Source organism: Carettochelys insculpta, chromosome 5, assembly GCF_033958435.1.
Source record: "Carettochelys insculpta isolate YL-2023 chromosome 5, ASM3395843v1, whole genome shotgun sequence".
Classification (NCBI taxonomy): Eukaryota; Metazoa; Chordata; order Testudines; family Carettochelyidae; genus Carettochelys; species Carettochelys insculpta.
The window spans coordinates 12,628,610-12,643,836 of record NC_134141.1 but is presented as its reverse complement, the minus strand read 5'-3'; the positions used below and the strand labels follow the sequence as shown (position 1 = coordinate 12,643,836).

Here is a 15,227-nt window from a genome sequence, read left to right as displayed (position 1 = left end):
CTAACGTGGAGATGTGAGCATCAAGAGTGGAGAAACTGCTTTTGTAACTGGCCAGCCACTTGCAGTCTTTGTTCAGTCCTTGGTTGATGGTGTCAGATTTGCCACTGAATTGCAGCTCTGCAGTTTCTCTTTGGAGTCTGTTTTTTAAGTTTTTCTAATACAGTAGGGTCCTCGCATTCGTGAACTTGAGGTTCACGAAGTCAGTTATTTGTGAGTGGCTGCTTCCCCAGGTCTCTGGGGCAAGGAGCACCAGTGGCTGCCATATTCACGAAATTCAACATTCATGAGGTTTCTCAACACAGAACCCTCGCAAATGTTGCAGTCCTACTTTAGTCTCTCATGCTTTCTTTCCCATTCCCTACTGTGTATTTAAAATGAAACATCTGGAATGCACCTTTAGTTTTCTGATCAACTGAAGTATTCAGGTAGCATCATGTGCAAAGTAAAATGTACATATTTGCTGGTATCAGCCTTTATTTAAGACTGTTTATAACAATAAAGTGACATATAGAATCCTTTGGAATTATAAACTTTTTGTTTAATATTTAGCAATGGCAACAGGAATCAGGATTTGGTTTCCATTTCTGGCTATGTAGTGGGAAGTCACTTAACTTCTCTGTGTCTTGGTATACCTATCTATAATGATATTTATTTTCCTTACCTATGGAAACTTTGAGCCTTCATGTTTGTAAAACCCTTTTCTATACTGATAAGAGGTTCTATATCTTCACTAAGTATCTTCTTACTAAAGTATTTACACATTTAAGCCAGGTACTGCGTTTTTAAAAATTAGCACTCTTCTGATTTTTAATTTAGTAATAAAACAGAATGTAAATTGGTTTGACTGTATTCTCTGTATCATTAATAATTATTTTACTTTTCAGCAAAATTATTACTTTTCCGTAATACCAACTACAACTACCTACATTATCCTGATCCTCATGCTTAGTCAAATTACATTTAGTTAAATTCAGGGGCAGTCAAAAAGTAGATCAACCCCTAACAAAGGTCTGAGCAGCCCTGAGGTTAGAATCATAGAATGCTAGGACTGGAAGGGACCTTGAGAGGTCATCGAGTCCAGACCCTGCTCTCATGGCAGGACCAAGTACTGTCTAGACCATCCCTGATGGACATTTATCTAACCTGCTTTTACATATCTCCAGAGATGGAGATTCCACAACGTCCTTGGCAATTTATTCCAGTGTTTGACCACCTGACAAGGAACTTTTTCCTAATGTCCAATCTAAACCTCCCTTGCTGCAGTTTAAGCCCATTGCTTCTTGTTCTATCCTCAGAGGCCAAGAAGAACATGTTTCTCCCTCCTCCTTATGACACCTTTTTAGATACCTGAAAACCTCTATCACGTCCCCCCTTAATCTTCTTTTTTCCAAACTAAACAAGCCCAGTTCTTTCAGCCTTTCTTCATAGGTCACGTTCTCTAGATCTTTGATCATTCTTGTTGCTCTTTTCTGGACCCTTTCCAGCTTCTCCACATCTTTCTTGAAATGCAGTGCTCAGAACTGGACACTCTACTCCAACTGAGGCCTAAACAGCTCAGAGTAGAGCGGAAGAATGACTTCTCGTGTCTTGTTCACAACACACCTGTTAATGCATCCCAGAATCATGTTTGTTTTTTTTGCAACATGTTGACTCATATTTAACTTGTGGTCCACTATAACCCCTAGATCCATTTCTGCCATACTCCTTCCTAGATGGTCACTTCCCATTTTGTATGTGTGAAACTGATTGTTCCTTCCTAAGTGGAGCAGTTTGCATTTGTCTTTATTAAACTTCATCCTGTTTACTTCAGACCATTTCTCCAATTTGTCCAGATCATTTGAATTTTGACCCTATCCTCCAAAGCAGTTGCAACCCCTCCTAGCTTGTTGTCATCTGCAAACTTAATGAACGCACTTTCTATGCCAATATCTAAATCATTGATGAAGATATTGAACAAAACTGGTCCCAATACAGACCCCTGCGGAACCCCACTTGTTATACCTTTCCAGCAGGATTGAGAACCATTAATAACTACTCTCTGAGTACAGTTATCCAGCCAGTTTTGCACCCACCTTATAGTAAACCCATCTAAGTTGTATTTGCCTCATTTATTGATAAGAATATCATGAGAGACCGTATCAAATGCCTTACTAAAGTCTAGGTATACCCCATCCGCCATTTCTCCCTTATCCACAAGGCTCGTTATCCTATCAAAGACAGCCATCAGATTGGTTTGACATGATTTGTTCTTTGCAAATCCATGTTGGCTGTTGCCTATCAGCTTACCACCTTCCAAGTGTTTTCAGGTAATTTCCTTAGTTACTTGTTCCATTATCTTTCTTGGAGCAGAAGTTAAACTGAGTGGTCTATAGTTTCCTGCATTGTTCTTATTCCCCTTTTTATAGATGGGCTTTATACTTGCCTTTTTCCAGTCTTCTGGAATCTCTCCTGTCTCCTGTGATTTTCCACCTTGTCCATCAGCTCCGTGAGTATTCTAGGGTGCATTTCATCAGGCCCTGGTGACTTGCAGACATCTAACTTTCCTAAGTGATTTTTAACTTGTTCTTCTTTTATTTTATCTTCTAAACCTACTCCTTGCTCTAATTTACACCAGCTGTAATGTTCTCTAGGCCCATTCCTCCAGTGCACAATCACGAGAGAGCAAGCAGCTTCATCCACACTCCTTATGCTTGGGACCACAGGAACAGGTGAGCTCTAACTGTCCTATTGACTTCTAAACCACATGCGGATTCTACCCCTGCTCCAGCCCCTTTTGAGCCATGGGTGTGGTGCAGAGGGTATCTTGATGCATATTTTAAATATGAAAAGTTTAAATATGTTAGAAGTTGATTATTTCTAACTGAACTTTATCAAGAAAAATGACAACTAATTTGGACTGTGGAAGGGTTATTCAAAATCCTGCAGTTCACTTGTTAGAAATTGCTAGTTGGTACAATGTCTGTGTCTCATGGAGGAGATACATATGTATTCTCTTCTGTGTATGGATTTATATAAACTTCTCTTTCAGTTCATCCTATGCCTTTCATTGGGAAGTAATGCATAAATATAATAAATAAGACAGTTTTTAAAACTTACTTCAGGTTACACCTCTGAAATCTGGTATTCTCTTGTCTGGCAACATCCATGGTGTCAGCCATGCAGGGCCACTGATGTTCCAGGACAACAGAGTACTGAGCTGGCACTGGGGTTGGGGCTGGCGCAGGAGCCCTGCCAGCGCATGACATTTGCACAGGGCATTTAGTCTGGGACTGGAGTCCTCCTGCCTTGCAGCAGTGTGGGGCTGGGAGATGGAGTCCTTGCCTGCCACGCAGTAGCAGAGGGGCTGGAGCCAAAGCTGGAACCCCCGGCTGCAGGTGGGGGTAGGGGATAGGATCCCGTGGCAGCTGCTGGGAGCACAAGCTGGGGCTGGAGTCCTGGGGGGGGAGAGGCTGGAAGCCAGGGCTTCAGCAGCCCCAGAGTGCAGGGCTGTCCTGAGGGCAGAAGCCCTGGACCTCCTCTGGTCCTGCAAATTCTCATGCTCAGGACTCGTCAGGTCCTGAGCATGCCAAATATGGGAAGTGCAACTTGTAATACTAATGCTGAATGAGGAGTTCTTTTGAGAAAAACCAATAAAAGACAGACTTACTTTTGACTTAAACCCTTGTACTCTGAGTGGAGCATAGGTCACCTACAAGTCTCCTCCACTTCACTCTGTCTCAAGACAAAACTTCTAGCTGACTCCAGGAGTACCCCAGATGTTGTTCTTCAGTCTCAGTAGATCTTCTCCATGCTGTCCAAGGTCTTCCTCTTGTGCGTTTTCCTTACAGGTCCACGTGAGAGCTTGATGGACTGTGCTGGATGATGGTTTTCTGAGAGTGTGACCTAGCCATCCTCACTTTCTTCTCTTGCTTTGAATGTCAAGTGGCTCTTGTCCTGCTCTGTTTTAAAGTTCCTCATTTGTGACCACGTTTTGCCATTTGATGTGAAGGATGTACCTCAGGCATCTGTTTATGAATATCTGTAGCTTGCGATTTGAAGACTTTTTAGTACCCCAGGTCTTGCATCCACACAAGAGCACACTCTTCACATTTGTGTTGAAGAGCCGCAGCTGCTTCTTCTCAGATATTATTTGTGAACTCCATATGGGATGAAGAGTCTTGAATGCAGCTGTTGCTTTCCCTATCCTGGCATTGATATCCTTGTCTGTTCCTCCATCTATGCCTGTAATACTCCCCAGGTGGGTGAACTGCTCCACATCTTCCAGGTTATCCCTTCCCATTGTGATGGTGGTGGTGGTGGTGTTGGACTGGTTGATCCTCATTGTCTTGGTGTTTCCCTTGTTAATGCTCAGTCCAGTCACTCAGTCAGTTTTGTTTAGTGTTGCGATCTTTTTTCCCATGCTTTCATGTCAGTGTGAAACGAGGGTGACATTGTCGGCAAAATCAATGTCCTCTAGCTGTTTGAAAAGTGTCCATTGAATGCCCCGTTGATGGCCATCTGTTGTCCTGCTCATAATCTGGTCCATTGTGATTAAGAACAGGAAAGGTGACAATAGGCACCCTTGTCGCACTTCTGAGAGTGTGCGAAAGGATTCTATCAAGGCACCATTGTGAACAACTTTATATGTTGTGGGTTCATACGTTGAGTGGATCAAGTTAAAAATTGTTAATAGGATACCCCAGTATTGCAGCAGTTTCTACAAAGTGTGTCTCTATCAACACTGTTGATGACTTTTTTAAACTCTGTGAAGGTTATGTACCTGGGGGGAGTTACACTAAAGTGCCTATTCTATGATCACTCTGAGAGGTGCTCTTTCGTCAGTACAAGATTTCTCGGTTCAGAAGCCAGCCTTTTCTTCCCTAAGCTGTCTATCAACCCTATCTGTAGAAAAACCAAAAGTTACAGAAACATCTGCAGAGAAACCTACAACTATGCAAGTCTTGGGAGGAACTGGCAATCCACATGGATTGAGTATGAAGCGTGGCAGGGAAAGCCGAAAGGATGGTGCCCCACAGATGACCCTTGTCTCACCCAGGAAAACCACCTAGTTTGGTACATGGAATGTTAAGACCATGTATCAAGGAGGGAAGACATCACAGATTGCAGCAGAGATGAAGCAGTACAAACTTGCAGTTTTGGGTTTGTGTGAGACAAGATGGATACAATTGGGCAGCTACGCTTGGCAACACTTGAAACCCTCAGGTACTCAGGACGTGACGGAGAGGGTGCACCACAGACAGAAGGTGTGGGGTTGCTGTTATCAAGACAGGCATCTGGTGCTTTAATGGAGTGGACAGTAGTATCATCACGCATAATCACAGCCAGATTCTACACCAAAGTACGGAAGCTACTAATTGTGCAATGTTACGCACCAACCAACGAAGCAACTGAGGAACGTAAAACAGACTTCTATGAGAAACTACAAAGTGTTGTGAACCAGAAAGCAAAGAAAGATATCTTGATTTCGATGGGCAACTTCAATGCGAAAATTTGAAGCATAAATACAGGCAGGGAACAGACCATGGGAAAAGAAGGCCTAAGTAGCATTAATGCAAATGAAGAGCGCTTCAGTGACTTTTGCTCATTGAACGGATTAGTGATAGGTGGTAGAGTTTTTCCAAACAAAAGGATCCACAAGGTCACTTGGGTTTCACCAGACCACCAGTCACAAGACCATATTGATCACATCTGTATCAGTAGTTCTTTCAGAAAATCGACGCAGGGTGTCTGCACTAGAAGAGAAGCAGGTATAGGTTCAGATCACCATCTGGTCACAATAAAAAAAAAAAAAGGTAGACTGGTGAGCAAATTTATTTTTGTCTGAAATTAATGCAGAATACATGCTGGGTATAACGAGAAATACAACAGTTACACACTGTACCGGAAACCCACTGATCACTATACCTACCTACATGCTTCTAGCTTCCATCCTGCACACATAACTAGATCCATTGTTTACAGTCAAGCCCTTAGGTACAATCGCATTTGCTCTGATCCTACTGACAGAGACCAAAAAGTACAAGATCTTTACCAAATATTCATAAACCTGAATTACCCACCAGAAGAAATAAAAAAAAAAAAAATCGACAGGGCCAGACGAATACCCAGAGACCAGCTACTCCAAGATAGGCCCAAAAAAGCCAAGAACAGAACACCACTGCATTACCTACAGCCCGCAACTTAAACCACTGCAATGCATTATTAAAGACCTACAACTTATCCTTAATCAGGATGCCACACTCCAGAAGGCCCTAGGTGACAGGCCTGTTCTCTCCGACAGACAACCTCCCAACTTCATGAGGATTCTCACCCACGACCACAGTCTGTACTGCAGGAACACCAGTCCTGGAACTTTTCCTTGCAACAAAGCCTGCTGCCAGCTTTGTCCACATATCAATTCTGGAGATACCATCACTGGACCTAACCAGGTTATTCACAGAATCACAGGCACATTTTCATGTTCCTCAACTAACATCATCCATTCCATCATGTGCCAACAATGCCCAGATGCTTTATATATTGGACAGAGTTCAAACTCTCTTAGACGAAGAGTTAATGGGCACAAAACAGACATAAAAACAGTCCTGATCCACAAACCAGTCAGCCAGCATTTTAATGGAGTGGGCCATTCTGTTAATGTCTTAAAACTTCGTGTCTTACTGAAGAGGAATTTTAACAGTAGTCTTGAAAGAGAAGCTGCTGAACTCTCTTTTATATTCAAATTCGACACATTAACACGTGGTTTGAACCTGGATGGGAATTTTCTGGGTTATTATAGGGGCTCATTTGCATATTTGGCTTAATCTAACTCTTGACTCCCCCCCGCACCTTCTGCCCCTGTACTCGCTGATTTGCTCACCTTGATAATTTTTTTTGCATGATTTGTCCACCTTGATTGCTATTTTTCCTTCTCTGTGCCTTAAATATTGAGTCTGTTCTGGTAAGTCCGTGGTCTGAAGAAGTGGGTCTGTCCCACAAAAGCTCACCCAATAAATTATTTTGTTAGTCTTTAAAGTGCTACTTGACTGCTTTTTTGTTTTGATAGTATATAGATGAGCAAAGCTTTCTCTCTGTCACTATTTTACGTGCTGGGACTTAGCATAAATCTTCTTCTGATTCTTGCAGTTATAAATATACTAGATGTTTCCCTTTGTGATCTTTTTGCAAGTCCTGTATACCAAATCTTAAACTAAATCCACTTTCTTGCATATTTCTTGTAATCCTAGAATGCTGCTATCTGGTATTTCCTTTGCAAAACCGTGTGTTTTCCATAGTGCAGAAAGGTAGGTTAGAAAATGTGTCAAGGTTTTTTTTTCTTACATTATAATATTTTAAATCTTGATGAAACAAAATTACAATCCTACAAATAGCCTTATAGGGGAAAATCAGAAACTATAAATACAAATCTAAAAACAGTAGAAGGGTAAAGAGAATGGGATGGCCAGGCGTGAGAAGCCATATAAGGAATGGTCCTTGGGGCACACATGCACAGCCTGTCAGTTTTACTGGCTCTGCTAGTCCATAACACCTTTAGGGAGCCAGACTGCAATGGCTTACAAATTATTTATTTGTTGGTTTAACAAGGGCTTATGGCTTCATATTAGGGGTTTCCTAAAATTTTGATGCACTCTGGCAGTGGTCTGGGCACACAGTTGAAATACAAAACAATGCCACTTGAAAGCCATGTCCATGGAAAAGGCCTGGGATCAGGGAGTTTTGCAAATGTGGCTTAACATACATGTCCACTGTCCTGGGTGCCCTGCATCTGGTGCAAATTATTCTTTTCCCTGACAAGAATATTTTGTGTGGCAGATAAAATACAGCATGTGGGACCTTTGCTGATAGGCGTAAGGCTCCATATTAATATTGCTTTTGTCTCTTGTCTGTGTTAAAATTTTTGGAAACCTGAATTTGGCTTATAGAATTCTAAAACTAGACATTGTCACAGCCAAGAATACAAAGGTAAGTTTGGAAATGCAAGGAAATCACGATATATTGTCATGTATTAATATTCTCTTTCTCATGAATGTTTTGCCTTCCATTAGTACAATCTCTCAGTGTGAAGTAGGAAGTCAGGTCTCCTGTAATGTCCAAATACCATTCTAAATGTGGATGATTTCAAAACAGATCAGTTAACAATTAAACCTGCTGACATTGGCCAGGTTTTACTAGCAGTGGGGTCACGGGGAGTGTAATACTGGCAGACCAGGTGCCAGCTCTTGCCAAAGCTGTCCATGTCAGCTGCCCATTAAGAAATTCGTAGTTGGAAACCAGGCGAGCTCACCTTTACATTAGTGTTTTTCAACAGAGTTGTTAGATCTCTAAGGTTGTGGCTGGCGTTCAGACTGTATGGAATGCTTGTAACTTGCTACATACATTAATCTGACTTGGAACGTCTGTATACCATACTGTAAGATGATACACAAGTGTTGCATTGTAACTGTAAAAATTCTGGCTCCGAACCTGTGAATTCCTTCTGGAGGGGAATGGCTCACTACTTGTTAAGAACAACTGTCAAAATTAAATGGATCTTTGTGGGCCATCTTGATACAAAGACTTGGTTAATGGCCCTGTCACACCATTGCTGCATGAAAGAAAGACCATTCAATGTGCTTGAAAGTGGGAAGAAAGGGGATAAATAGGAACGCAAGAACCTGCATCTGATGAAGCAGATCTTTTTGTGATGTTTGGTGTATGGCAACCAGCTATCACAAAGTCCTGCTTGTCTGAGTGGCAAGAGGGTCTAAAATACCAAAGGGGACCACATGTGACCAAGCCAAGACTGTCACAGTGTCTCAGGAGTTCACATTTGTTTCAGGGTTGGTGAAATCTAATCATGGAGCATACAACCAACGTGGGGTGTCTGCCCTGCTTTTTGGCAGTCTGCCCTGAAGTTGGCACTCACATTTGTGACCCACTCCAGACAGCATGACAGTGAGATTTATTGTTCTAGAAGTTTTTGCCTTTAATTTGCTGCTGCCAAGGCAGTAGGGTAATTTTGGGATTAGACGGCAAACTAACTGCTCACTCACTGAAGGCTGGATTTTGCAATTCCTATGATTATCAGATCACAATTTAATACTCGTAATTCTTAGTCCCACTGATTTTAGATACTACCTGTGATAGCAAGGTAGTCTTCAGTAGGCCAGATTCTGTCCTCGCATTGGTGTAAATCAGGAGTAATTCCACTAAAGGGAGTGGAATTTGACAGGTGTAAAACTGATGTAAGAAAGGAATCCCAGCATGAATTAAGGTTGTGAATTTGGAACCACAATAATCCAAATGATTTCATCCCTTTAATTCAGGTCTTTGTGCAAAAGTGGGTTTTTACATTGCCCACTGATTCTCCACTCAGCCAAGTGGAGTTGAGAAGTAAAGGTGCTTGGATGTACATCACGTAGGGAGAGTGTTCAATGTCTAAATAGCTGAGGTTCATTTTGGACAGATAAGTGTCTATTAAGTGTATATTAGAAAGTTCCTAAAAGAGAGTGCAAAGCAGATTGCTGTCAGACCCACTAACAGGTAAATCTTTAATCTGATCCCTTATTAGCATCACATTTGGAAAGTGCAGTTATTTCTAGGGATTACTTATGAAATGTAATTTAGTTAACTGAAGAAATTCTACATTTTAAACTGTGTGAAATCCATTTAATTAATATTCTAATCACTGAATCAGATTCTTCTCTCTCTGACACAGGAGGAAATCAGGACTAACACACCTGCTGAAATACACGGCATGTGGGACTTTCTTTGAGGGAATTAGTTGTTTGTTCAAGGAAAGTGTATATGTGGATGAAAAAGCAGAGACAAGTCAGGCTGTTGTTCTATAACTCCTTTACCAGTAGTGGTGTTATGGCTGTTGTATTAATAGGTTATTCCCTTTGGTGGCCTGGTGCCTGTCATCTCCTGGTCTTCTGGGGAAGGAAAGTACAACTCACCAACAACAGGAGCTGAGTGTTTCCAATCCTACTGATGGAGCAGAAAGTAGTAGTAGGACAGTGTGATCCGCTATCTGGTTGCTGTCCATCTCCATAAAGAAATAATGTAGGGGAAACAGCCCAGCCAGTTGGCACCTCAAGATGCCAGGATCACTAAGGTTAGATTAATGCTTGGCAATAGATATGGTACTCTTTATAACCTAAAGAAAGAATACTACTGTCAATTAAACCACAGTGATCTGGACAGAGAAGGTGCACATAATTTCACTGTGAAGTGCCCTGTGCAAAATGACTGTGTCATGTAAGCAATGGGAATACATGTCCGGTTATCAGAAAAAGTATTTTTAAAAGAAAAAAAATAATGACTGCAGAACTCTTAGGTGTAGTTTCTAAAACTAGCTTCTTTTACTTGTCCCCGTTGATGTTCTGCTGCAAACATCTTTTGTGTTATTTATACAGAGATGGGGGGTGGTGTTCAGATTGTTCTCCGTTACTGAAACTCTTTCTCTGTAGGTCTTGTGCAGTTATAGTCATCAAAGACCTTTCAGTATCCAATCCATTCTCTTGACATGGGCAGTGACTGAACAACGCCTTAGTGTAAATGAGAATCAGACCCTGGGTATAATTTTTAAGCAGAAGGGATCTCTTTAATTGTAAATGGTACTTATATAACGTTATCATAACATAAAGAGATCTCAGGTCGAGCACTACATCTTCATCAGTGCCATGTCCAGTTAAAGGGATCCCTTCTGCTTAAAAATTATGCCAAGGGTCTGGTTCTCATTAACACTAAGGCCCACTTATGCTTAGTTGAAGGCCCCTTTTTATTGCCAGAGTAGTGAATGAGAATCAGGCCCTGAATTTTCTTAGAGTTACTGCCATATAAACAAGACCACAATTTATGCTCTAAGCCTCCCCTTCACACCTCTCAGCCTCCATCCCAGAAGTTGTTGCAAGCAGAGTTGATGGAAACAGGTATGTGACTAAAACACTATTTATTACTTATAGTATTATATAGCACCTCAGAGCCCCAGTCCTGGCCTAGGACCCCATTATACTAGGTGCTTTGCAAACACAGCACAAAAAGACCGTCCTTGTCCCTGGGACCTTACAGTCTAACTATAACACGAGAAGTATGTGGACACAGGTAGATGGAGACGCACAGGGGAACAATGAGATAACATTGGTCAGTATGTCTCTGGCCTCAGCACACCAGCAGTCTATGTGTTCTCAGGTTTTGTGTGGGCCTTGTAGCAAAGGAGAACTTTAAGGAGGGTTTAGAAGCTTTACACAGTGATCTCAAGCTTTGTGGATGTTTACAGCAGAGCTTCTCCCAAGCATGAGGGGGAGCATGGGAGAAATCATGAAGGTTCTTGTTTGAAAATTTAACAGGTAGATGATGGAGCCAGCATCCTGGGACAATCATAACTCTGCAACAGAAGGCTATCCCCAGTTGCCACACAAACCCTGTGTAGTCTGTTGCAGCAGGGCCCGGGCCTGAGGTGATTTTTGTGTTCAACCTATACATCATACTGATGGGCTATTTTGGTTAGAGACTGGTGGCCATATAAGACTCAGAGAAGTTTGTGATCAGTGTGTGCTTGCGTGTGTGAAATGTGTAAAGAGTGAGGCTTGTATCCGGACACTGTTGAGAATTCTGCACCTGGAACAAGAGTGGGAGAAGTCCTGTCACAGAAGGAATTGTTTCAGTTATAATGAAGGCAAGACTACTTGGTGGTGATAGCTTTTCCAATGGGAAGAAACTCCCTTAGCAATGTCAGAAGTCCCGTGCAACTGTGCTGGCAAAACCCCATTGTGAGCATTTTTCAGTTTTGAAACTTCTGCTAAAAATGGACTTGCCATGTATCTGGCTGTTCTTTTTATTTATTTATTTATTTATTTATTTAATTAATTAATTAATAAAATTATTTGCTTATGGTTTTGTTTCACCTAACTTCAAGGGAACAATTCTTTCTAAAATACAAGTACTAGCTCTTCACACAAGATGGTTGATCCTTCGAATTTCCTTTAAATGGAAAACTCCCAAATTATTTGCAAATTAACTGTTGGTTGGCATGTCTTTTTGCAGGATCTGAAATTTTAAGACTGGTAGCTTTGACATAAGACTTGCTCTGAGCAAGTTTTCCCACACAGATGGCAGGGCACCCCAAAATAGTTGGCCAGCTTGCTTTTTCTTTTACACCTCTGTGACTCACCTGAGCAGGCACTGCTGGCTGTGTGTTGGTTGGCATGGTGGTCACAAAGGAATAAATTAAAATTATTAGTCAACAAAACACAGTCCAATTTGAACCTAAAGGTGAGGCCATAATGGCAGTACTTAGCCTGACCAGAAACTGTTATTTGAATTGTGTCAGAACAGGTTTCCTAATGGTCTGGTGCTCTCAGAGCTTATCTCCAACTTAATGGGAATTGACAGACTCAATAAGGGGCCCAGGAGGGAGCGTTTGCAGTTATAGTGCCCTAAGATGAAGGGAGAAGACAGGTCACCAACTTGGAAGTCATTGTTCGGGTAGATATAATGGCCAGATATTTAAACAGACAGGATGGGAGAGCCAGTTAACAAACCCTGCCCTGAGCTGCTCAAGCCAGGTGAGAAGAATAAAAGAGTCACTGGAACAACCCTCCCCACCCCAAAGTATAAAAGGGAGTTTCCTTGAGATTATCGGAGGAGTGTCCTTTTGAAGACATTCTGATTGGAATGTTGTTTACTGCTCCAAAGCCAGAAAGGGCCATTATGAGCACGTAGTCTGACCTCCTGTTGCACATAGGCTGCAGAATCTCTCACCCAGTGGATCCTGCATAGAATCCAGTCAAGGATGTGGTGGACCTAGGCTAATGCACATCTTTTAGAAAGCTCTCTAGTGTTAGTTTAGAGACTCCCCATTTCTGGAGAAGCCACCACATGCCTTGGTGATCTGTGCCAATGGTTAACTTGTCTTGCTGCTAAAAATGCAGGTCTGTTAAAATTCCTGAATATGAAAATCATGTCGATATTGGGTTAGTCACTTACCTCTGCCAGGAAGGCTATTCAGAGAATTGTTGGGGTTCTATTATTGCACAAGGTAAGGCAATTTCCATTATAACAAGTTGACTATGCCGTGAATACTGGAGCAAAGGCAATTTAATTGAATTGTAGTTAGCATTGAAGGGTAATTGTACAACAAAATTGTTCATTTGCAGTGATAAAGATTTAATTTTTCTAAGAAGCTTTATCTGGACGGATATCATTGGCATTCAGGAGAAAAACAGTTGAATGTTTGTTAAAACTATTTCTATGCAATATCAGTAAAGATCCTGACAATAGAGTGGATGGCATGCTCTTGCTCATTTTTATGCTCTCATAAAAAAGTGTCTTTCTTTTTAATGAAGTCACAAGGGAACTAGCAGTGGCTGACTGCAAAAATATGATGTAATTAAATGACATTTTTGAAAGTGTATTTTCAAAAATCACTTAAAAAAAGAATCCCTGCTCCAGTTGTGAGTAAATTTGCCTTCTGGTCTTCCCCTAGCAAGACACAAATTGACCTTCTAAAAAATTTTGATCTTTAATTCCTTTTTTATTTGGATACTTTTATTTGGAATTTTAAAGAGCTGTCCTACAATGTAGACCCAGCAAGACAGCTTGCAACACACTGAACTGCATCGTGCATATTTTGCACCCTTAGATCATTTTATCACCTAGTATGAAATTGAAGCTGCAAAGGAAAGAAAAGAAAGGTAAGAAAGAGAGAAAGGAAAAACAGCTGTGGAATATATTCAAGAATTGACCATGTTCAGTGAACTAAAACTCCAAATCTTCTAAGTTATATTTTCAATGCATAATTCACCAGAGGTGGATGACTAGCTGGTGATCAGCTGAGTGCATGAGTTATAGGAGAGGAGACAGCTGTTTGCTCTAATGAGACAACTGCCCCAGTATTTACCTTTAAACTCACTCAGGCTGTGTCTAGACTAGAGGTTTTTGTCGACAAAATCTATGGAGTGTCCAGATTCCCAAGGGCATTCTATTGATAGTAAGTCGACAGAATGCAGCACTTTAGTTGACAGGTGTATCTGGTTCGCCATGAGGAAGAATGCCTTTGTCGACAGAGATCTGTCAACAAAAAGTCAGTCTGCATGTTGCGGGGATCCTTCTGATGGCAGAAGGGGCTTCTGGGACACCGAGCAATCCTGTCTGTTGTGCTTTAGGTTGGCCATTTTGGCAGTAGAACAGTCCAACAGTCTGGCCATTCTCTGTCAACAGAGCAGATTGCTCTTTTGATCTGCTTGGGCCGTCTGCATACGATCTGTCGACAGAAGTTTTGTTGCAAAATATCTTCCAACAAAAACTTCTGTCAACAAATCGCTCTTGTCTAGACATAGCCTCAAAGTATAGAATTTATCCAGTTCTGTCAAAAAGAAAGATATAGGCACAATCTGAAACCTTCAGAAATTAAGTCTCTAATACTTGAAAAACACAAGAAAGATTTGGTGCTATAAACAAAAGATATTTATTAAAGTATTTAAGATTGGACACAGTTCTCTGAAAGCTACAAAGCCAGATTCTCCATTGTCCTGTACCTAATGCAGCCATTTATGTCATTGCAAAGGGGCAGTAAGACACTACTAAATCAGACTGGTCTGTTTGCATCCACTTTGCACTGATACAAATAACATAAAAATGACTATATTGGTCAGATCAAAAGACCATCAAGCCCAGTATCCTGTCTTCCAACAGTGGCCAGTGCCAGGTGCCCCAGAGGGAATGAATAGAACAGGCAATCATCAAGGCAAATCATCATCCTCTGTTGCTCATTCCCAGCTCCTGGCAAAAGGAGGCTAGGGATGCCATCCCAATACAACTTTTCATGAGTCTCATAGCTCAGGAAGTAGTAGGCATCTCAGAGGGAATGTAGTCTGAGGGACAATGGCCCCATTGCAATACTGTGTGGATACCTCACAATCTTTAGTGTGTGCATACTCACAGCACCCTTGTGAGGTAGGACAGTGTTGTTATCCCATTTTACAGATTGGTTAATGGAGAAAGAGAGATTAAGTGACTTGTCCAAGGTCAAATAGGTAGTCTGTGGTAAAGTAAGGCATTAAACTCTGCTCATTAAAATCCCAGATTAATGCCTTAACACTTGGACTATCCTACCTCCTGCTGTTTCTGCCTCAGTTAACCCATCTTTTTCTGTGTTCTCTGTCTGTTTCTTAAATACATTTGCACACGTGGATACACATATGCAGTTAAAATTCTGGAGTATAAACTAAAGGCTTTGTGGAGCA

General features: G+C 41.4%; 1 protein-coding gene across 2 annotated transcripts in view; it reads left to right on the top strand.

The window, feature by feature from the left end:
* Positions 1–15,227, top strand: part of SVEP1 (sushi, von Willebrand factor type A, EGF and pentraxin domain containing 1) — a 170,449-nt gene that overhangs the window by 40,964 nt on the left and 114,258 nt on the right. The window lies entirely within an intron of this gene.